Consider the following 25,388-nt stretch of genomic DNA (forward strand, 5'->3'; position numbering starts at 1 on the left):
AGCAGTGCTCGTTTGGCTTGAATACACCCGGCCGTTCCGTTGCCCTGCTGTGGCGACAAAACTGTGCTTGTTTCTTCGATCGGGACGTCTTTTTACTCTGCACGACGACGAGACGTTCCCTGCTCTTCAGAACCTGCCAGAAGCTGCATCTATCGAGGAGAAGCTCGGGCCTGCTTGCTTCGGGGACCGGTGAGTAGATTAGCTAGGATCTGGTCGCCCTCCTGCAGTGCCCTTTGCTTTTCCCCGCTGTGAATACAGCACCCCTTGTCCGTACTCGCGCCCTGCTTCTGCCTCACAGTGGAGGCTGCGCTAGAGTCGCGGACCGTGTTCTCCTTCATTAGAGCTCCCTACAGAGCTGTTCAACGTCCTCCGAAGAGCTTCACCTTCTGCCCATTGGCACCGGCGTGTGCAGGTACTTTCGAGCGCTAGGCTCCACTCTTCGTAGGGATTGGACTACCATCCAGTTAGGGGCCTCAGAAGGCGGACATATCACTCGCATTGGTTCGCACTGCCTGTTTTCCTTCCCCTGCAGGTGGATAACATATTTCGTGCTGCTAATGCTGTGAAACTGTGTATTCTGTATATATATTGGGTGGATAGTGTATGTGTTGGTTTAATATCGTTGTCTATTGCTGCTTTTACTGTGGTTATTAGTTTCAAGGCCTTATAATAAATGTGTATCTATTTTTGATATAAACAACTGTTTGGAGTAGTTTGTAAGCGCTCTTGCTTTGTGTGCTCATTGCGGGCTTTCAGTCACCCTCACCCCTCTTGAGACCTAGTCTTGACCGCCGCGATCGCTACCTTGATTGGTCTGGCTTGTCCAGAGGTTACCCTGTTCCAAGTAATTAGGTTGGCCTTCTGAACCTCTGCGCCACCAGGACAGAGTTCAGAAATCCGTCTTAACAATGCTATAGGCAGGGTCTCAGGTTTGGAAAGGGAAGGAGATGGATATCACATTTCATGTTAGAGGTAGGATCTCAGGTTTGGTATTAGAGGCAATGAGATATCACATCTCATGCTATCAGAAGGGTCTCAGGATTGGAATGGGAAGGAGTTGGATATCACATTTCATGCTAAAGGGAGGGTCTCAGGTTTGGAAGGGGAAGGATTTGGAAATCACATCTCATATTATAGGAAGGATCTCAGGTTTGGTATTAGAAGCATTGAGATATCACATCTCATGCTATCGGAAGGATCTCAGGTTTGGTATAAGAGGCATTGAGATATCACATCTCATGCTATCATAAGGGTCTCAGGATTGGAATGGGAAGGAGTTGTATATGACATCTCATGCCATAGGAAGAGTCTCAGGTTTGGTATAAGCATTGAGATATCACATCACATGCTATAGGAAGGGTCTCACGATTGGAATGGGAAGGACTTGGATATCACATCTCATGCTATAGGCAGGGTCTCAGGTTTGGAAAGGGAAGGAGATGGATATCACATTTCATGTTAGAGGTAGGATCTCAGGTTTGGTATTAGAGGCATTGAGATATCACATCTCATGCTATCAGAAGGGTCTCAGGATTGGAATGGGAAGGAGTTGGATATCACATTTCATGCTAAAGGGAGGGTCTCAGGTTTGGAAGGGGAAGGATTTGGAAATCACATCTCATATTATAGGAAGGATCTCAGGTTTGGTATTAGAAGCATTGAGATATCACATCTCATGCTATCGGAAGGATCTCAGGTTTGGTATAAGAGGCATTGAGATATCACATCTCATGCTATCATAAGGGTCTCAGGATTGGAATGGGAAGGAGTTGGATATCACATCTCATGTTATAGGAAGGATCTCAGGTTTGGTATTAGAAGCATTGAGACATCACATCTCATGCTATAGGAAGGGTCTCAGGATTGGAATGGGAAGGAGTTGGATATCACATCTCATGCTATAGGAAGGGTCTCAGGTTTGGTATAAGCATTGAGATATCACATCTCATGCTATAGGAAGGGTCTCAGGATTGGAAAGGGAAGGATTTGGATATCACATCTTATGCTATAGGAAGGGTCTCAGGTTTGGTATAAGCATGGAGATATCACTTCTCATGCTATAGGAAGGGTCTCAGGATTGGAATGGGAAGGAGTTGGATATCACATCTCATGCTATAGGAAGGGTCTCAGATTTGGTATAAGCATTGAGATATCACATCTCATGCTATAGGAAGGGTCTCAGGATTGGAATGGGAAGGAGTTGTATATGACATCTCAGGCCATAGGAAGGGTCTCAGATTTGGTATAAGCATTGAGATATCACATCTCATGATATCGGAAGGGTCTCAGGATTGGAATGGGAAGGAGTTGGATATCACATTTCATGATAAAGGAAGGGTCTAAGGTTTGGAAGGGGAAGGATTTGGATATCACATCTCATGTTATAGGACGGGTCTCAGGTTTGGTATTAGAAGCATTGAGATATCAAGTCTCATGGTATGAGAAGGGTCTCAGGATTGGAATGGGAAGGAGTTTGATATCACATCTTATGCCATAGTATGGGTCTCAGGTTTGGTAGAAGCATTGGGATATCACATCTCATGCTATCGGAAGGGTATCAGTATTGGATTTGGAAGGAGTTGGATATCCCATCTCATGCTATAGGAAGGGTCTCAGGTTGGAATGGGAAGGAGTTGGATATCACATTTCATGTTATAGGAAGGGTCTCAGGATTGGAATGGGAAGGACTTGGATATCATATCTCATGCTATAGGAAGGCTCTCAGGTTTGGAAGGGGAAGGAGTTGGATATCACATTTCATGTTAGAGGAAGGATCTCAGGTTTGGTATTAGAGGCCTTGAGATATCACATCTCATGCTATAGGAAGGGTCTCAGGATTGGAATGGGAAGGAGTTGGATATCACATCTCAAGCTATAGGAAGGGTCTCAGGTTTGGTATAAGCATTGAGATATCACATCTCATGCTATAGGAAGGGTCTCCTGATTGGAATGGGAAGAAGTTGGATATCACATCTCATGCTATAGGAAGGGTCTCAGGTTTGGTATAAGCATTGAGATATCACATCTCATGCTATAGGAAGGGTCTCAGGATTGGAATGGGAAGGAGTTGTATATGCCATCTCATGCCATAGGAAGGGTCTCAGGTTTGGTATAAGCATTGAGATATCACATCACATGCTATAGGAAGGGTCTCAGGATTGGAATGGGAAGGACTTGGATATCACATATCATGCTATAGGCAGGGTCTCAGGTTTGGAAAGGGAAGGAGATGGATATCACATTTCATGTTACAGGTAGGATCTCAGGTTTGGTATTAGAGTCATTGAGAAATCACATCTCATGCTATCAGAAGGGTCTCAGGATTGGAATGGGAAGGAGTTGGATATCACATCTCATGCTAAAGGGAGGGTCTCAGGTTTGGAAGGGGAAGGATTTGGAAATCACATCTCATATTATAGGAAGGATCTCAGGTTTGGTATTAGAAGCATTGAGATATCACATCTCATGCTATCGGAAGGATCTCAGGTTTGGTATAAGAGGCATTGAGATATCACATCTCATGCTATCATAAGGGTCTCAGGATTGGAATGGGAAGGAGTTGGATATCACATCTCATGTTATAGGAAGGATCTCAGGTTTGGTATTGGAAGCATTGAGACATCACATCTCATGCTATAGGAATGGTCTCAGGATTGGAATGGGTAGGAGTTGGATATTACATTCTTGCTATAGGAAGGGTCTCATGTTTGGAATGGGAAGGAGTTGGATATCACATATGCTATAGGAAGTGTCTCAGGTTTGGAACGGGAAGGAGTTGGATATCACATCTCATGTTATAGGAAGGGTCTCAGGTTTGGTATAAGCATTGAGATATCACATCTCTGCTATCAGGAGTGGCTCAGGATTGGAATGGGAAGGAGTTGGATATCCCATCTCATGTTAAAGGACGGGTCTCTGGTTTGGTATTAGAATCATTGAGATATCACATCGCATGCTGTAGGAAGGGTCTAAGGATTGGAATGGGATGGACTTGGATATCACATCTCATGCTATAGGTAGGCTCTCAGGTTTGGTATAAGCATTGAGATATCACATCTCATGCTATAGGAAGGGTCTCAGGATTGGAATGGGAAGGATTTGGATATCACATCTCATGCTATAGGAAGGGTCTCAGGTTTGGTATAAGCATGGAGATATCACTTCTCATGCTATAGGAAGGGTCTCAGGATTGGAATGGGAAGGTGTTGGATATCACATCTCATGCTATAGGAAGGGTCTCAGATTTGGTATAAGCATTGAGATATCACATCTCATGCTCTATGAAGGGTCTCAGGATTGCAATGGGAAGGAGTTGTATATGACATCTCAGGCCTTAGGAAGGGTCTCAGGTTTGGTATAAGCATTGAGATATCACATCTCTGCTATCGGAAGGGTCTCAGGATTTGAATGGGAAGGAGTTGGATATCCCATCTCATGTTATAGGAAGGGTCTCAGGTTTGGTATTAGAAGCATTGAGATATCACATCTCATGCTATAGGAAGGGTCTCAGGATTGGAATGGGAAGGACTTGGATGTCACATCTCATGCTGTAGGGAGGGTCTCAAGTTTGATATTAGAAGCATTGAGATAACAAATCTCATGATATCGGAAGGGTCTCAGGATTGGAATGGGAAGGAGTTGGATATCACATCTCATTATAAAGGAAGGGTCTAAGGTTTGGAAGGGGATGGATTTGGATATCACATCTCATGTTATAGGACGGGTCTCAGGTTTGGTATTAGAAGCATTGAGATATCAAGTGTCATGGTATAAGAAGGGTCTCAGAATTGGAATGGGAAGGAGTTGGATATCACATCTCAAGCTATAGGAAGCGTCTCAGGATTGGAATGGGAAGGAGTTTGATATCACATCTCATGCCATAGTATGGGTCTCAGGTTTGGTAGAAGCATTGGGATATCACATCTCATGCTATCGGAAGGGTATCAGTATTGGATTTGGAAGGAGTTGGATATCCCATCTCATGCTATAGGAAGGGTCTCAGGTTAGAATGGGAAGGAGTTGGATATCACATTTCATGTTATAGGAAGGGTCTCAGGATTGGAATGGGAAGGACTTGGATATCATATCTCATGCTATAGGAAGGCTCTCAGGTTTGGAAGGGGAAGGAGTTGGATATCACATTTCATGTTAGAGGAAGGATCTCAGGTTTGGTATTAGAGGCCTTGAGATATCACATCTCATGCTATAGGAAGGGTCTCAGGATTGGAATGGGAAGGAGTTGGATATCACATCTCAAGCTATAGGAAGGGTCTCAGGTTTGGTATAAGCATTGAGATATCACATCTCATGCTATAGGAAGGGTCTCAGGATTGGAATGGGAAGAAGTTGGATATCACATCTCATGCTATAGGAAGGGTCTCAGGTTTGGTATAAGCATTGAGATATCACATCTCATGCTATAGGAAGGGTCTCAGGGTTGGAATGGGAAGGAGTTGTATATGACATCTCATGCCATAGGAAGGGTCTCAGGTTTGGTATAAGCATTGAGATATCACATCACATGCTATAGGAAGGGTCTCAGGATTGGAATGGGAAGGACTTGGATATCACATCTCATGCTATAGGCAGGGTCTCAGGTTTGGAAAGGGAAGGAGATGGATATCACATTTCATGTTAGAGGTAGGATCTCAGGTTTGGTATTAGAGGCATTGAGATATCACATCTCATGCTATCAGAAGGGTCTCAGGATTGGAATGGGAAGGAGTTGGATATCAAATCTCATGCTAAAGGGATGGTCTAAGGTTTGGAAGGGGAGGGATTTGGACATCATATCTCATGTTATTGGAAGGATCTCAGGTTTGGTATTAGAAGCATTGAGATATCACATCTCATGCTATCGGAAGGGTCTTAGGTTTGGTATAAGCATTGAGATATCACATCTCTGCTATCGGAAGGGTCTCAGGATTGGAATGGGAAGGATTTGGATATCACAATTCATGTTATAGGGAGGGTCTCAGTTTTCATATTAGAAGCATTGAGATATCACATATGCTATTGGAAGGGTCTCAGTATTGGAATGGGAAGGAGTTGGATATCACATCTCATGTTATAGGGAGGGTCTCAGTTTTGAGATTAGAAGCATTGAGATATCACATATGCTATTGGAAGGGTCTCAGTATTGGAATTGGAAGGAGTTGGATATCACATATGCTAAAGGAAAGGTCTCAGGTTTGGAATGGGAAGGAGTTGGATATCACGTCTCATGTTATAGGAAGGGTCTCAGGTTTGGAATGGGAAGGAGTTGAATATCACATCTCATGCTAAAGGAAGGGTCATCAGGTTCGGTATAAGCATTGAGATATCACATCTCTGCTATCGGAAGGGTCTCAGGATAGGAATGGGAAGGACGTAGATTTCACATCTCATACTATAGGGAGGGTCTCAGTTTTGATATTAGAAGCATTGAGCTATCACATCTCATGCTATCGGAAGGGTCTCAGGATTGGAATGGGATGGAGTTGGATATCACATCTCAAGCTATCTCAGGATTGTAATGGGAAGGAGTTTGATATCACATATCAAGCTATAGGAAGGGTCTCAGGTTTGGAAGGGGAAGGATTTGGATCTCACATCTCAAGCTATCTCAGGATTGGAATGGGAAGGAGTTTGATATTTCATCTCAAGCTATAGGAAGGGTCTCAGGTTTGGAAAGGGAAGGATTTGGATTTCACATCTCATGTTATAGGATGGTTCTCATGTTTGGTTTTAAAAGCATTGAGATATCACATCTCATGCTATGGGAAGGGTCTCAGGTTTGGAATGGGAAGGAGTTGGTTATCACATCTCATGCTAAAGGAAAGGTCTCAGGTCTGGAAGGGGAATGATTTGGATCTCACATCTCATGTTTTAGGACGGGTCTCAGGTTTGGTATTAGAAGCATTGAACTATCACATCTCATGGTATAGGAAGGGTCCCAGGATTGGAATGGGAAGGAGTTGGATATCACATTGAATGGGAAGGAGTTTGATATCACATCTCATGTTAGAGGTAGGATCTCAGGTTTGGTATTAGAGGCATTGAGATATGACATCTCATGCCATCAGAAGGGTCTCAGGATTGGAATGGGAAGGAGTTGGATATCACATCTCATGCTAAAGGGAGTGTCTAAGGTTTGGAAGGGGAAGGATTTGGACATCACATCTCATGTTATTGGAAGGATCTGAGGTTTGGTATTATAAGCATTGAGATATCACATCTCATGCTATCGGAAGGGTCTCAGGTTTGGTATAAGCATTGAGATATCACATCTCTGCTATCGGAAGGGTCTCAGGATTGGAATGGGAAGGATTTGGATATCACATCTCATGTTATAGGAAGGGTCTCAGGTTTGGTATTAGAAGCATTGAGATATCACATCTCATGCTATATTAAGGGTCTCAGGAATGGAATGGGAAGGACTTGGATATCACATCTCATGATAAAGGAAGGGTCTAAGGTTTGGAAGGGGAAGGATTTGGATATCACATCTCATGTTATTGGACCGGTCTCAGGTTTGGTATTAGAAGCATTGAGATATCAAGTCTCATGGTATAGGACGGGAGTTTGATATCACATCTCATGCCATGGTATGGGTCTCAGGTTTTGTAGAAGCATTGGGATATCACATCTCATGCTATTGGAAGGGTATCAGGATTGGATTTGGAAGGAGTTGGATATCCCATCTCATGCTATAGGAAGGGTCTCAGGTTGGAGTAGAAGGAGTTGGATATCACATCTCATGTTATAGGAAGGGTCTCAGGATTGGAATGGGAAGGACTTGGATATCACATCTCATGTTATAGGAAGGATCTCAGGTTTTGTATTAGAAGCATTGAGATATCACATCTCATGCTATAGGAAGGGTCTCAGGATTGGAATGTGAAGCATTTGGATATCACATCTCATGCTAAAGGAAGGGTCTCAGGTTTGGTATAAGCATTGAGATATCACATCTCTGCTATCGGAAGGGTCTAAGGATTGGATTGGGAAGGAATTGGATATCCCTTCTCATGCTATAGGAAGGGTCTCAGGTTGGAATGGGTAGGAGTTGGATATCACATCTCATGTTATAGGAAGGGTCTCAAGATTGAAATGGGAAGGATTTGGATATCACATCTCTTGCTATAGGAAGGGTCTCAGGTTTTCTATTAGAAACATTGAGATATGACATCTCATGCTATAGGAAGGGTTTCAGTATTGGAATGGGAAGGATTTGGATATCACATCTCATGCTAAAGGAAGGGTCTCAGGTTTGGAAGGGGAAGGATTTGGATATCATATCTCATGTTATAGGACATATCTCATGTTGTAGGACGGGTCCCAGGTTTGGTATTAGAAGCATTGAGATATCACATCTCATGGTATAGGAAGGGTCTCAGGATTGGAATGGGAAGGAGTTGGATCTCCCTTCTCATGCTACAGGAAGGGTCTCAGGTTGGAATGGGAAGGAGTTGGATATCACATCTCGTTATAGGAAGGGTCTCAGGATTGGAATGGGAAGGAATTGGATATCACATCTCTTGCTATAGGAAGGGTCTCAGGTTTGGAAGGGGAAGGATTTGGATATCATATCTCATGTTATAGGACCGGTCCCAGGTCTGGTATTAGAAACATTGAGATATCACATCTCATGCTATAGGAGGAGTCTCAGGATTGGAATGGGAAGGAGTTGGATATCACGTCTCATGATATAGGAAGGGTCTCAGGATTGGAATGGGCAGGAGTTGAATATCACCTCTCATGCTAAAGGAAGGGTATCAGGTTTGATAGAAGCATTGAGATATCACATCTCATGCTATAGGAAGGAACTCAGGATTGGAATGGGAAGGAGTTGGATATCACATCTAATGCCATAGGAAGGGTCATCAGGTTTGGTATAAGCATTGAGATATCACATCTCTGCTATCGGAAGAGTCTCAGGATAGGAATGGTAAGGACTTAGAATTCACATCTCATACTATAGGGAGGGTCTCAGTTTTGATATTAGAAGCATTGAGCTATCACATCTCATGCTATCGGAAGGGTCTCAGGATTGGAATGGGATGGAGTTGGATATCACATCTCAAGCTATCTCAGGATTGGAATGGGAAGGAGTTTGATATTTCATCTCAAGCTATAGGAAGGGTCTCAGGTTTGGAAAGGGAAGGATTTGGATTTCACATCTCATGTTATAGGATGGTTCTCATGTTTGGTTTTAGAAGCATTGAGATATCACATCTCATGCTATCGGAAGGGTCTCAGGTTTGGAAAGGGAAGGATTTGGATTTCACATGTTATAGGATGGTTCTCAGGTTTGGTTTTAGAAGCATTAAATTATAACATCTCATGCTATAGGAAGGGTCTCAGGTTTGGAATGGGAAGGAGTTGGATATCACATCTCTGCTATCTGAAGGGTCTCAGGATTGGAATGGGAAGGAGTTGGATATCCCATCTTGTTATAGGAAGGGTCTCAGGTTTGGTATTAGAAGCAATGAGATATCACATCTCATGCTATAGGAAGGGTCTAAGGTTTGGAAGGGGACGGATTTGGGTATCACATCTCATGTTATAGGACCGGTCTCAGGTTTGGTATTTGAAGCATTGAGATATCAAGTCTCATGGTATAGGACGGGTCTCAGAATTGGAATGAGAAGGAGTTGGATATCACATCTTAAGCTATAGGAAGGGTCTCATGATTGGAATGGGAAGGAGTTGGATATCACATCTCATGTTATAGGAAGGGTCTCAGGATTGGAATGGGAAGGACTTGGATATCACATCTCATTCTATAGGAAGGCTCTCAGGGTTGGAAGGGGAAGGAGTTGGATATCACATTTCATGTTAGAGGTAGGATCTCGGGTTTGGTTTTAGAGGCATTGAGATATCACATCTCATGCCATCAGAAGGGTCTCAGGATTGGAATGGGAAGGAGTTGGATATCAAATCTCATGCTAAAGGGATGGTCTAAGGTTTGGAAGGGGAGGGATTTGGACATCATATCTCATGTTATTGGAAGGATCTCAGGTTTGGTATTAGAAGCATTGAGATATCACATCTCATGCTATCGGAAGGGTCTTAGGTTTGGTATAAGCATTGAGATATCACATCTCTGCTATCGGAAGGGTCTCAGGATTGGAATGGGAAGGATTTGGATATCACAATTCATGTTATAGGAAGGGTCTCAGGTTTGGTATTAGAAGCATTGAGCTATCACATCTCATGCTATAGGAAGGGTCTCAGGAATGGAATGGGAAGGACTTGGATATCACATCTCATGTTATAGGAAGGGTCTCAGGTTTGGTATTAGAAGCATTGAGATATCACATCTCATGCTATAGGAAGGGTCTCAGGAATGGAATGGGAAGGACTTGGATATCACATCTCATGATAAAGGAAGGGTCTAAGGTTTGGAAGGGGAAGGATTTGGATATCACATCTCATGTTATTGGACCTGTCTCAGGTTTGGTATTAGAAGCATTGAGATATCAAGTCTCATGGTATAGGACGGGAGTTTGATATCACATCTCATGCCATGGTATGGGTCTCAGGTTTTGTAGAAGCATTGGGATATCACATCTCATGCTATCGGAAGGGTATCAGGATTGGATTTGGAAGGAGTTGGATATCCCATCTCATGCTATAGGAAGGGTCTCAGGTTGGAATAGAAGGAGTTGGATATCACATCTCATGTTATAGGAAGGGTCTCAGGATTGGAATGGGAAGGACTTGGATATCACATCTCATGCTGTAGGAAGGGTCTCAGGTTTGGAAAAGGAAGGAGTTGGATATCACATTTCATGTTAGAGGTAGGATCTCAGGTTTGGTATTAGAGGCATTGAGATATCACATCTCATGCTATCAGAAGGGTATCAGGATTGGAATGGGAAGGAGTTGGATATCACATCTCATGCTAAAGGGAGGGTCTCAGGTTTGGAATGGGAAGGATTTGGATATCACATCTCATGTTATAGGAAGGACCTTAGGTTTGGTATTAGAAGCATTGAGATATCACATCTCATGCTATAGGAAGGGTCTCGGGATTGGAATGGGAAGGAGTTGGATATCACATCTCATGTTATAGGAAGGATCCCAGGTTTGGTATTAGAAGCATTGAGATATCACATCTCATGCTATAGGAAGGGTCTCAGGATTGGAATGGGAAGGAGTTGGATATCACATCTCATGCTATGGGAAGGGTCTCAGGTTTGGTATAAGCATTGAAATATCACATCTCTGCTATCGGAAGGGTCTCAGGATTGGAATGGGAGGAGCTGGATATCACATCTCATGCTATGGGAAGGGTCTCAGGTTTGGTATAAGCATTGAAATATCACATCTCTGCTATCGGAAGGGTCTCAGGATTGGAATGGGAGGAGCTGGATATCACATCTCATGCTAAAGGAAGGGTCTCACGTTTGGAAGGGGAAGGAGTTGGATATCACATCTCATGCTAAAGGGAGGGTCTCAGGTTTGGAATGGGAAGGATTTGGATATCACATCTCATGTTATAGGAAGGACCTTAGGTTTGGTATTAGAAGCATTGAGATATCACATCTCATGCTATAGGAAGGGTCTCGGGATTGGAATGGGAAGGAGTTGGATATCACATCTCATGTTATTGGAAGGATCTCAGGTTTGGTATTAGAAGCATTGAGATATCACATCTCATGCTATCGGAAGGGTCTTAGGTTTGGTATAAGCATTGAGATATCACATCTCTGCTATCGGAAGGGTCTCAGGATTGGAATGGGAAGGATTTGGATATCATAATTCATGTTATAGGAAGGGTCTCAGGTTTGGTATTAGAAGCATTGAGATATCACATCTCATGCTATAGGAAGGGTCTCAGGATTGGAATGGGAAGGACTTGGATATCACATCTCATGTTATAGGAAGGGTCTCAGGTTTGGTATTAGAAGCATTGAGATATCACATCTCATGCTATAGGAAGGGTCTCAGGAATGGAATGGGAAGGACTTGGATATCACATCTCATGATAAAGGAAGGGTCTAAGGTTTGGAAGGGGAAGGATTTGGATATCACATCTCATGTTATTGGACCGGTCTCAGGTTTGGTATTAGAAGCATTGAGATATCAAGTCTCTTGGTATAGGACGGGAGTTTGATATCACATCTCATGCCATGGTATGGGTCTCAGGTTTTGTAGAAGCATTGGTATATCACATCTCATGCTATCGGAAGGGTATCAGGATTGGATTTGGAAGGAGTTGGATATCCCATCTCATGCTATAGGAAGGGTCTCAGGTTGGAATAGAAGGAGTTGGATATCACATCTCATGTTATAGGAAGGGTCTCAGGATTGGAATGGGAAGGACTTGGATATCACATCTCATGCTGTAGGAAGGGTCTCAGGTTTGGAAAAGGAAGGAGTTGGATATCACATTTCATGTTAGAGGTAGGATCTCAGGTTTGGTATTAGAGGCATTGAGATATCAGATCTCATGCTATCAGAAGGGTATCAGGATTGGAATGGGAAGGAGTTGGATATCACATCTCATGCTAAAGGGAGGGTCTCAGGTTTGGAATGGGAAGGATTTGGATATCACATCTCATGTTATAGGAAGGACCTTAGGTTTGGTATTAGAAGCATTGAGATATCACATCTCATGCTATAGGAAGGGTCTCGGGATTGGAATGGGAAGGAGTTGGATATCACATCTCATGTTATAGGAAGGATCTCAGGTTTGGTATTAGAAGCATTGAGATATCACATCTCATGCTATAGGAAGGGTCTCAGGATTGGAATGGGAAGGAGTTGGATATCACATCTCATGCTATGGGAAGGGTCTCAGGTTTGGTATAAGCATTGAAATGTCACATCTCTGCTATCGGAAGGGTCTCAGGATTGGAATGGGAGGAGCTATATATCACATCTCATGCTAAAGGAAGGGTCTCAGGTTTGGAAGGGGAAGGATTTGGATATCACATCTCATGTTATAGGACGGGTCTCAGGTTTGGTATTAGAAGCATTGTGATATCACATCTCATGCTATAGGATGTGTCTCAGGATTGGAATGGGAAGGAGTTGGATATCACATCTCATGCTATAGGATGGGTTTCAGGTTTGGTAGAAGCATTGAGATATCACATCTCATGCTATAGGAAGAGTCTCAGGTTTGGGAAGGGAAGGATTTGGATTTCACATCTCATGTTATAGGATGGTTCTCATGTTTGGTTTTTGAAGCATTGAGATATCACATCTCATGCTATCGGAAGGGTCTCAGGTTTGGAATGGGAAGGAGTTGGATATCACATCTCATGTTATAGGAAGGGTCTCAGGTTTGGAATGGGAAGGAGTTGGATATGACATCTCTTGTTATAGGGAGGGTCTCAGGATTTGAATGTTAAGGAGTTGGATATCACATCTCATGCTATAGGAAGGGTCTCAGGTTGGAATGGGAAGGAGTTGGATATCACATCTCATGTTATATACAGGAAGGGTCTCAGGATTGGAATGGGAAGGATTTGGATATCACATCTCTTGCTATAGGAAGGGTCTCAGGTTTTTTATTAGAAACATTGAGATATCACATCTCATGCTATAGGAAGGGTTTTAGGATTGGAATGGGAAGTATTTGGATATCACATCTCATGCTAAAGGAAGGGTCTCAGGTTTGGAAGGGGAAGGATTTGGATATCACATCTCATCCAATAGGAAGGGTCTCAGGTTTGGAATGGGAAGGAATTGGATATCACATCTCATGTTATAGGAAGGGTCTCAGGTTTTTTATTAGAAACATTGAGATATCACATCTCATGTTATAGGACGGTTCCCAGGTTTGGTATTAGAAGCATTGAGATATCACAACTCATGGTATAGGAAGGGTCTCAGGGTTGGAATGGGAAGGAGTTGGATATCACATCTCATCCAATAGGAAGGGTCTCAGGTTTGGAATGGGAAGGAATTGGATATCACATCTCATGTTATAGGAAGGATCTCAGGTTTGGTATTAGAAGCATTGAGATATCACATCTCATGCTATAGGAAGGGTCTCAGGATTGGAATGTGAAGGATTTGGATATCACATCTCATGCTAAAGGAAGGGTGTCAGGTTTGGTAGAAGCATTGAGATATCACATCTCATGCTATAGGAAGGGTCTCAGGATTTGAATGGCAAGGAGTTGGATATCACATCTCATGCCATAGGAAGGGTCTCAGGTTTGGTATAAGCATTGAGATATCACATCTCTGCTATCGGAAGGTTCTCAGGATTGGATTGGGAAGGAGTTGGATATCCCTTCCCATGCTATAGGAAGTGTCTCAGGTTGGAATGGGAAGGAGTTGAATATCACATCTCATGTTATAGGAAGGGTCTCAGGATTGGAATGGGAAGGATTTGGATATCACATCTCTTGCTATAGGAAGGGTCTCAGGATTGGAATGGGAAGGATTTGGATATCACATCTCATGTCATAGGAAGGATCTCAGGTTTGGTATTAGAAGCATTGATATATCACATCTCATGCTATAGGAATGGTCTCAGGATTGGAATGGGTAGGAGTTGGATATTACATTCTTGCTATAGTAAGGGTCTCATGTTTGGAATGGGAAGGAGTTGGATATCACATATGCTATAGGAAGTGTCTCAGGTTTGGAACGGGAAGGAGTTGGATATCACATCTCATGTTATAGGAAGGGTCTCAGGTTTGGTATAAGCATTGAGATATCACATCTCTGCTATCAGGAGTGGCTCAGGATTGGAATGGGAAGGAGTTGGATATCCCATCTCATGTTAAAGGACGGGTCTCTGGTTTGGTATTAGAATCATTGAGATATCACATTGCATGCTGTAGCAAGGGTCTAAGGATTGGAATGGGATGGACTTGGATATCACATCTCATGCTATAGGTAGGCTCTCAGGTTTGGTATAAGCATTGAGATATCACATCTCATGCTATAGGAAGGGTCTCAGGATTGGAATGGGAAGGATTTGGATATCACATCTCATGCTATAGGAAGGGTCTCAGATTTGGTATAAGCATTGAGATATCACATCTCATGCTATAGGAAGGGTCTCAGGATTGGAATGGGAAGGAGTTGTATATGACATCTCAAGCCTTAGGAAGGGTCTCAGGTTTGGTATAAGCATTGAGATATCACATCTCTGCTATCGGAAGGGTCTCAGGATTGGAATGGGAAGGAGTTGGATATCCCATCTCATGCTATAGGAAGGGTCTCAGATTTGGTATAAGCATTGAGATATCACATCTCATGCTATAGGAAGGGTCTCAGGATTGGAATGGGAAGGAGTTGTATATGACATCTCAGGCCATAGGAAGGGTCTCAGGTTTGGTATTAGAAGCATTGAGATATCACATCTCATGCTATAGGAAGGGTCTCAGGATTGGAATGGGAAGGACTTGGATGTCACATCTCATGCTATAGGGAGGGTCTCAAGTTTGATATTAGAAGCATTGAGATAACAAATCTCATGATATCGGAAGGGTCTCAGGATTGGAATGGGAAGGAGTTGGATATCACATCTCATTATAAAGGAAGGGTCTAAGGTTTGGAAGGGGAAGGATTTGGATATCACATCTCATGTTATACGACGGGTCTCAGGTTTGGTATTAGAAGCATTGAGATATCAAGTCTCATGGTATAAGAAGGGTCTCAGAATTGGAATGGGAAGGAGTTGGATATCACATCTCAAGCTATAGGAAGTGTCTCAGGATTGGAATGGGAAGGAGTTTGATATCACATCTCATGCCATAGTATGGGTCTCAGGTTTGGTAGAAGCATTGGGATATCACATCTCATGCTATAGGAAGGGTCTCAGGATTGGAATGGGAAGAAGTTGGATATCACATCTCAAGCTATAGGAAGGGTCTCAGGTTTGGTATAAGCATTGAGATATCACATCTCATGCTATAGGAAGGGTCTCAGGGTTGGAATGGGAAGGAGTTGTATATGACATCTCATGCCATAGGAAGGGTCTCAGGTTTGGTATAAGCATTGAGATATCACATCACATGCAATAGGAAGGGTCTCAGGATTGGAATGGGAAGGACTTGGATATCACTTCTCATGCTATAGGCAGGGTCTCAGGTTTGGAAAGGGAAGGAGATGGATATCACATTTCATGTTAGAGGTAGGATCTCAGGTTTGGTATTAGAGGCATTGAGATATCACATCTCATGCTATCAGAAGGGTCTCAGGATTGGAATGGAAGGAGTTGGATATCACATTTCATGCTAAAGGGAGGGTCTCAGGTTTGGAAGGGGAAGGATTTGGAAATCACATCTCATATTATAGGAAGGATCTCAGGTTTGGTATTAGAAGCATTGAGATATCACATCTCATGCTATCGGAAGGATCTCAGGTTTGGTATAAGAGGCATTGAGATATCACATCTCATGCTATCATAAGGGTCTCAGGATTGGAATGGGAAGGAGTTAGATATCACATCTCATGTTATAGGAAGGATCTCAGGTTTGGTATTAGAAGCATTGAGACATCACATCTCATGCTATAGGAAGGGTCTCAGGATTGGAATGGGAAGGAGTTGGATATCACATCTCATGCTATAGGAAGGGTCTCAGGTTTGGTATAAGCATTGAGATATCACATCTCATGCTATAGGAAGGGTCTCGGGATTGGAATGGGAAGCATTTGGATATCACATCTTATGCTATAGGAAGGGTCTCAGGTTTGGTATAAGCATGGAGATATCACTTCTCATGCTATAGGAAGGGTCTCGGGATTGGAATGGGAAGGAGTTGGATATCACATCTCATGCTATAGGAAGGGTCTCAGATTTGGTATAAGCATTGAGATATCACATCTCATGCTATAGGAAGGGTCTCAGGATTGGAATGGGAAGGAGTTGTATATGACATCTCAGGCCATAGGAAGGGTCTCAGATTTGGTATAAGCATTGAGATATCACATCTCATGATATCGGAAGGGTCTCAGGATTGGAATGGGAAGGAGTTGGATATCACATTTCATGATAAAGGAAGGGTCTAAGGTTTGGAAGTGGAAGGATTTGGATATCACATCTCATGTTATAGGACGGGTCTCAGGTTTGGTATTAGAAGCATTGAGATATCAAGTCTCATGGTATAAGAAGGGTCTCAGGATTGGAATGGGAAGGAGTTTGATATCACATCTCATGCCATAGTATGGGTCTCAGGTTTGGTAGAAGCATTGGGATATCACATCTCATGCTATCGGAAGGGTATCAGTATTGGATTTGGAAGGAGTTGGATATCCCATCTCATGCTATAGGAAGGGTCTCAGGTTGGAATGGGAAGGAGTTGGATATCACATTTCATGTTATAGGAAGGGTCTCAGGATTGGAATGGGAAGGACTTGGATATCATATCTCATGCTATAGGAAGGCTCTCAGGTTTGGAAGGGGAAGGAGTTGGATATCACATTTCATGTTAGAGGAAGGATCTCAGGTTTGGTATTAGAGGCCTTGAGATATCACATCTCATGCTATAGGAAGGGTCTCAGGATTGGAATGGGAAGGAGTTGGATATCACATCTCAAGCTATAGGAAGGGTCTCAGGTTTGGTATAAGCATTGAGATATCACATCTCATGCTATAGGAAGGGTCTCAGGATTGGAATGGGAAGAAGTTGGATATCACATCTCATGCTATAGGAAGGGTCTCAGGTTTGGTATAAGCATTGAGATATCACATCTCATTCTATAGGAAGGGTCTCAGGATTGGAATGGGAAGGAGTTGTATATGCCATCTCATGCCATAGGAAGGGTCTCAGGTTTGGTATAAGCATTGAGATATCACATCACATGCTATAGGAAGGGTCTCAGGATTGGAATGGGAAGGACTTGGATATCACATATCATGCTATAGGCAGGGTCTCAGGTTTGGAAAGGGAAGGAGATGGATATCACATTTCATGTTAGAGGTAGGATCTCAGGTTTGGTATTAGAGGCATTGAGAAATCACATCTCATGCTATCAGAAGGGTCTCAGGATTGGAATGGGAAGGAGTTGGATATCACATCTCATGCTAAAGGGAGGGTCTCAGGTTTGGAAGGGGAAGGACTTGGATATCACATATCATGCTATAGGCAGGGTCTCAGGTTTGGAAAGGGAAGGAGATGGATATCACATCTCATATTATAGGAAGGATCTCAGGTTTGGTATTAGAAGCATTGAGATATCACATCTCATGCTATCGGAAGGATCTCAGGTTTGGTATAAGAGGCATTGAGATATCACATCTCATGCTATCATAAGGGTCTCAGGATTGGAATGGGAAGGAGTTGGATATCACATCTCATGTTATAGGAAGGATCTCAGGTTTGGTATTGGAAGCATTGAGACATCACATCTCATGCTATAGGAATGGTCTCAGGATTGGAATGGGTAGGAGTTGGATATTACATTCTTGCTATAGGAAGGGTCTCATGTTTGGAATGGGAAGGAGTTGGATATCACATATGCTATAGGAAGTGTCTTAGGTTTGGAACGGGAAGGAGTTGGATATCACATCTCATGTTATAGGAAGGGTCTCAGGTTTGGTATAAGCATTGAGATATCACATCTCTGCTATCAGGAGTGGCTCAGGATTGGAATGGGAAGGAGTTGGATATCCCATCTCATGTTAAAGGACGGGTCTCTGGTTTGGTATTAGAATCATTGAGATATCACATCGCATGCTGTAGGAAGGGTCTAAGGATTGGAATGGGAAGGATTTGGATATCACATCTCATGCTATAGGAAGGGTCTCAGGTTTGGTATAAGCATTGAGATATCACATCTCATGCTATAGGAAGGGTCTCAGGATTGGAATGGGAAGGATTTGGATATCACATCTCATGCTATAGGAAGGGTCTCAGGTTTGGTATAAGCATGGAGATATCACTTCTCATGCTATAGGAAGGGTCTCAGGATTGGAATGGGAAGGTGTTGGATATCACATCTCAGGCCTTAGGAAGGGTCTCAGGTTTGGTATAAGCATTGAGATATCACATCTCTGCTATCGGAAGGGTCTCAGGATTGGAATGGGAAGGAGTTGGATATCCCATCTCATGTTATAGGAAGGGTCTCAGGTTTGGTATTAGAAGCATTGAGATATCACATCTCATGCTATAGGAAGGGTCTCAGGATTGGAATGGGAAGGACTTGGATGTCACATCTCATGCTATAGGGAGGGTCTCAAGTTTGATATTAGAAGCATTGAGATAACAAATCTCATGATATCGGAAGGGTCTCAGGATTGGAATGGAAAGGAGTTGGATATCACATCTCATTATAAAGGAAGGGTCTAAGGTTTGGAAGGGGAAGGATTTGGATATCACATCTCATGTTATAGGACGGGTCTCAGGTTTGGTATTAGAAGCATTGAGATATCAAGTGTCATGGTATAAGAAGGGTCTCAGAATTGGAATGGGAAGGAGTTGGATATCACATCTCAAGCTATAGGAAGCGTCTCAGGATTGGAATGGGAAGGAGTTTGATATCACATCTCATGCCATAGTATGGGTCTCAGGTTTGGTAGAAGCATTGGGATATCACATCTCATGCTATCGGAAGGGTATCAGTATTGGATTTGGAAGGAGTTGGATATCCCATCTCATGCTATAGGAAGGGTCTCAGGTTATAATGGGAAGGAGTTGGATATCACATTTCATGTTATAGGAAGGGTCTCAGGATTGGAATGGGAAGGAGTTGGATATCACATCTCATGCTATACGAAGGGTCTCAGATTTGGTATAAGCATTGAGATATCACATCTCATGCTATAGGAAGGGTCTCAGGATTGGAATGGGAAGGAGTTGTATATGACATCTCAAGCCATAGGAAGGGTCTCAGATTTGGTATAAGCATTGAGATATCACATCTCATGAAATCGGAAGGGTCTCAGGATTGGAATGGGAAGGTGTTGGATATCACATTTCATGATAAAGGAAGGGTCTAAGGTTTGGAAGGGGAAGGATTTGGATATCACATCTCATGTTATAGGACGGGTCTCAGGTTTGGTATTAGAAGCATTGAGATATCAAGTCTCATGGTATAAGAAGGGTCTCAGGATTGGAATGGGAAGGAGTTTGATATCACATCTCATGCCATAGTATGGGTCTCAGGTTTGGTAGAAGCATTGGGATATCACATCTCATGCTATCGGAAGGGTATCAGTATTGGATTTGGAAGGAGTTGGATATCCCATCTCATGCTATAGGAAGGGTCTCAGGTTGGAATTGGAAGGAGTTGGATATCACATTTAATGTTATAGGAAGGGTCTCAGGATTGGAATGGGAAGGACTTGGATATCATATCTCATGCTATAGGAAGGCTCTCAGGTTTGGAAGGGGAAGGAGTTGGATATCACATTTCATGTTAGAGGAAGGATCTCAGGTTTGGTATTAGAGGCCTTGAGATATCACATCTCATGCTATAGGAAGGGTCTCAGGATTGGAATGGGAAGGAGTTGGATATCACATCTCAAGCTATAGGAAGGGTCTCAGGTTTGGTATAAGCATTGAGATATCACATCTCATGCTATAGGAAGGGTCTCAGGATTGGAATGGGAAGAAGTTGGATATCACATCTCATGCTATAGGAAGGGTCTCAGGTTTGGTATAAGCATTGAGATATCACATCTCATGCTATAGGAAGGGTCTCAGGATTGGAATGGGAAGGAGTTGTATATGCCATCTCATGCCATAGGAAGGGTCTCAGGTTTGGTATAAGCATTGAGATATCACATCATATGCTATAGGAAGGGTCTCAGGATTGGAATGGGAAGGACTTGGATATCACATATCATGCTATAGGCAGGGTCTCAGGTTTGGAAGGGGAAGGATTTGGAAATCACATCTCATATTATAGGAAGGATCTCAGGTTTGGTATTAGAAGCATTGAGATATCACATCTCATGCTATCGGAAGGATCTCAGGTTTGGTATAAGAGGCATTGAGATATCACATCTCATGCTATCATAAGGGTCTCAGGATTGGAATGGGAAGGAGTTGGATATCACATCTCATGTTATAGGAAGGATCTCAGGTTTGGTATTGGAAGCATTGAGACATCACATCTCATGCTATAGGAATGGTCTCAGGATTGGAATGGGTAGGAGTTGGATATTACATTCTTGCTATAGGAAGGGTCTCATGTTTGGAATGGGAAGGAGTTGGATATCACATATGCTATAGGAAGTGTCTTAGGTTTGGAACGGGAAGGAGTTGGATATCACATCTCATGTTATAGGAAGGGTCTCAGGTTTGGTATAAGCATTGAGATATCACATCTCTGCTATCAGGAGTGGCTCAGGATTGGAATGGGAAGGAGTTGGATATCCCATCTCATGTTAAAGGACGGGTCTCTGGTTTGGTATTAGAATCATTGAGATATCACATCGCTGTTAGGAAAGATTTCGTAATTGTAGGGAATTTTCCTTCCATGTGGCAACCCCTAAACTTTTTGCTATTGTTTTTAACCTTGTTCTTGACTTTGCCAGAGAAGTACAGCCTTCTGCCGCACTTCTCTGGGCTTTCGCTCCTTTCTTACGGGGAAACTGACATGCCCTTAAGACAGTCAGTACCGGGGAACGCTGTTTCCCGTAGTTTCTTTTATCATGTTGCGGCTTTAGTGCAACATGACACAAGAGGGCACTGTAAGCTAAGTTACAGCTCTCTTGGGTCTCTAGCCTTCTACAGGCCCTAGATACTCTTTTAGGATGGTATTTGATCGGTGCAAGTCATTCAGGGACTGGAATGGTGGCAGCGATCGTTTTGTTTATTTTGAGCTCCTTTTGGCGTTCTGAGCACGTTTTTCGCACTGAACCCAAAATGGTGGCCTGGCTCCCAAAATGGCCAGACCACGAGGCTCCTTTGTCCTGTCCACTGACCGTCTTGCTCCCTTCACCTTCCCCAGGTCGGGCGACCCGGGGCCTTCCTTATTTGGGCATTTACTTTCCAGCGAAACGTGGTTGCTTTCGCTGGCTTCTACATGTCGTTTGTGTGCCTCCAGGGTGGGGGCTGGGATGTCTGGTCCCAATACACATCCTGGGTGCCAGAGAGTCTAGGGTGGTGTGAATGCCTGGGACCACTGTGGTCCGTGATTGGTCCACGTATGGTATGTGTGTTGATGAGCGGATCTCCCATTGGCTCCCCTCCGTTTTGGCGCGAAGGGAACCGTGGATAAGAGGGAGCTGGAAACACCACTACCAGGTCGATCTCCTGAGTTCTCACGAACGAAGGAATACAGGAGCCAAGTATCCTGCAACCAAGAGGCTGGACCGAGGAATCGCTGGTGACCCGCTGAAGGAATCCTCCTTTGCACTGCTGTCGTCCTGTGAAACCCTTTCCTCCTTGGATCGAACCAGAAGGCCTGTACTGGTGCTTCGACCTTTGGAATAGCAGGAACAGCTATTCCCGGCGACTTCATCCTCTCCTGCCAAGTAAGCCTTCGGAAGTGTCTCTAGGCCATCCAGTTGACTGACCAGCTTACAAGGGAGTCCTGCTCTGTAACCGCCGCCAGGTTGTGTTGTATTCCGAGTCCTTGTCACTCTCCCACGCTTCGTACACTTGGCGTTCCCAAGTCTGAAGGGAGGAGTGTACATTTGGCTCGAATACACACGGCCGCTCCGTTGTCCTGCTGCGGCAACAAACTGTGCTGGTTTCGTCGATTGGGACGTCTTTTTGCTCTACACGACTACGAGGCGTTCCCTGCTCTTCTGAACCTGCCAGCTGCTGAAACGAACGTGGAGAAGCCTGGGTCTGCTTGCTTCGGGGACCGGTGAGTAGTTTAGCTAGGATCTGGTCGCCCTCCTGCAGTATCCCATTGCTTTTCCCTGCTGTGTAAAAACAGCACCCTTTTGGCCGTACTCGCGCTCTGCTTCTGCCCGCTGTGGAGGCTGCGCTTGAGTTACGGAACCTGTTCTCCTTCTGCTGTGCACTAACCCGAACTGCCTGACTTCCTCCGAAGAGCTTCCCCTTTTGCCCGTTGGCACCGGCGTGGCAGGTACTTTGAGCACAAGGCTCCACTCTTCGCAGGGCTCGGACTTCCATCTAGTAGGTGCCTCTGAAGGCGAACTGAGTCTAAAGCGGTATCGCACTGCCTGTTTTCCTTCCCTGGCAGGTGGACTACATATTTCGTGCTTTAAACGCTTGCGACTGTGTATTTGTATATATATTGTGTTGATATGGTATGTGTTGGTTTAATATTGTGATATTGTGATTTTCTCGCTACGGTCATTATTTTAAAGGCCTTAAAATAAATGTGTATCTATTTTTGATATAACAACTGTTTGGAGTAGTTTGTAAGCGCTCTTGCTTTGTGTGCTCATTGCGGGCTTTCAGTCACCCTCACCCCTCTTGAGACCTAGTCTTGACCGCCGCGATCGCTACCTTGATTGGTCTGGCTTGTCCAGAGGTTACCCTGTTCCAAGTAATTAGGTTGGCCTTCTGAACTTCTGCGCCACCAGGACAGAGTTCAGAAATCCATCTTAACAAATTGGTGTACAGCGGTGGGATACGACTGAAGGTATCCAGTGTTGCGCTCGAACTAAGGCATTTCAGGTTATTCCAAACAGTACACGTAGTGAATTGTTATAGAATAACTTTAAAAAGGCCATAGTCCTATCAAACAGTATGGAAGCAAATACCTTGTTAACTTTAAATGCTTCCAAATCAGAAACATTGAAAAAGATGTGTGCGGAGAGAGGTGTTTCCTCTCAAGGCACAAAATTGGAAATGATCCAGAGAATCGTGGCGTGGCAAGAAGCGCAGCTTGACGCTATAACTTCCGAGGACAGTGCAGAAGGTGGTGGGGCTGCTCTCACTGGTAGAACCGACGGTTCTGCCGCTGCACTGATCCATCGCGACCACGAAGACAGGGAGGATGTAATGTCTAATGTTTCCTCTGCCAGTGTTGATGGGGAGGCTATGCTTGAATTCAAGAAGCAAGAGCTGCGGTTTAGGCAGCAGGAGCTTGAATTCAGCATAGCCAAACTAAAAATCGAACAGGCAGAAAAACAGAAAGACAGGGATCACCAGTTGGAACTGGCCAAGCTTCAGGTTGCAAATGGGTCCAAGGGTCCTGGACATGGGTCTGGGGCTTCCTCTCATCCACGGTTTCCAAAAGATCTGCTCAGTGTATATGAAGAAAGGAATGACATTATGGACTGGCTGAATGCGTTTGAGTATGCATGCGAGGTTCAAAAAGTTGACAGTGCCGATAAGATTGCGTGGTTGCTCAGTAGACTGCCCCATTCTGGCTGTAGTGCCATTATGGAAATGTCGAAGGCTGAGCGGGCTGATTTCGCAATGTTAAAGCAAACTCTCATTTTAAAGTTTGGGAAGACTCCGGCCCAATATTTAAAGCGTTTTCGAGAGTATAAGAAAAAGGAAGGTGGTACTTGGGTATCTTATGTCGCTGAATCCTTGAAAAACTTAACTGGCTGGGTCGAAGATTATAAGGTTTCTACCTTCGAAGGCATGATAAATCTTGTCATGCTGGAACATATTTTTGCTTCTTCTTCCCCGGAGCTTAAGCAGCATTTGGCCGATTCGAAGGAGATAGATCCTAAGAAGCTGGCCATTGCAGCAGACTTATGGGTGTCACATCGAGTGTCCCATAAGGACAAAACTCATCCTGGTAAGCAGGAGGAAGGGAAAAAGTCCAAAGATATGGAGGGTGGGGAATCTGCTAAATCTTCTTCCCATAAGGGCCACAAAAAGAAAAACAAGGGTAAGACACAAGAGAACTCACAGGGTAGTGGAGGTCAGCCTCCGAAACAGAACTCTGGTTACAATAAGCCTCCCTACGTAAACAGACCCACTGGGGCTTGTTTTTCTTGTGGAGCAACTGACCATGTGAAGGGGGATCCCCGGTGTAAGGTTAGACCTTTGGGGGTCCACTCCGCTAATCTGGCCTTCTCCTCCTACGAGGAAGAAGAGATTACAGGAGCATCCTTCTCCTCAGACTCATTTCCCAGCGGGATAGAGGCTGAGGTAGTTTTAGTGTCCCTGGGTTCCTGGGAGCCTAAAGTCGCAGAGGCTTATGCTAGGATTCCGGATAATACCAAGCACTACTTTAAAGACAGTGTGCTGATCAATGGAGTGGATACTCCAGCTCTTAGGGATAGTGGGTGCAGTCGCACTGTAGTGGATTCTACCTTGGTAGACTCAGAGGAAGTTGCCAGAGCTACTCTGATGCCCACTAAGTTGGCTGACAGCCCCCTCCGTATGTTTCCCGTGATCCCTGTAAATCTTACTTTAAATGGTACAGCAGTCAGGATTCCAGTGAGCATTCAGAGAAACGTCCCGGGAAAGGTCTTGTTAGGTAATGATCTCAGAGCTTTAGGGCTCGTAGGAGACACTGCCGAAAGACCCTACACACGGTCTCAAGCACGGGCAGCATTGGCCAAGTCCAATACGCCGCCCCAGCCGAAGGGGAAGCCCAAG

This window comes from Ambystoma mexicanum, chromosome 13 (genome assembly GCF_040938575.1).
Source record: "Ambystoma mexicanum isolate Mex_15411 chromosome 13, UKY_AmexF1_1, whole genome shotgun sequence".
In the NCBI taxonomy this organism is placed as follows: Eukaryota; Metazoa; Chordata; class Amphibia; order Caudata; family Ambystomatidae; genus Ambystoma; species Ambystoma mexicanum.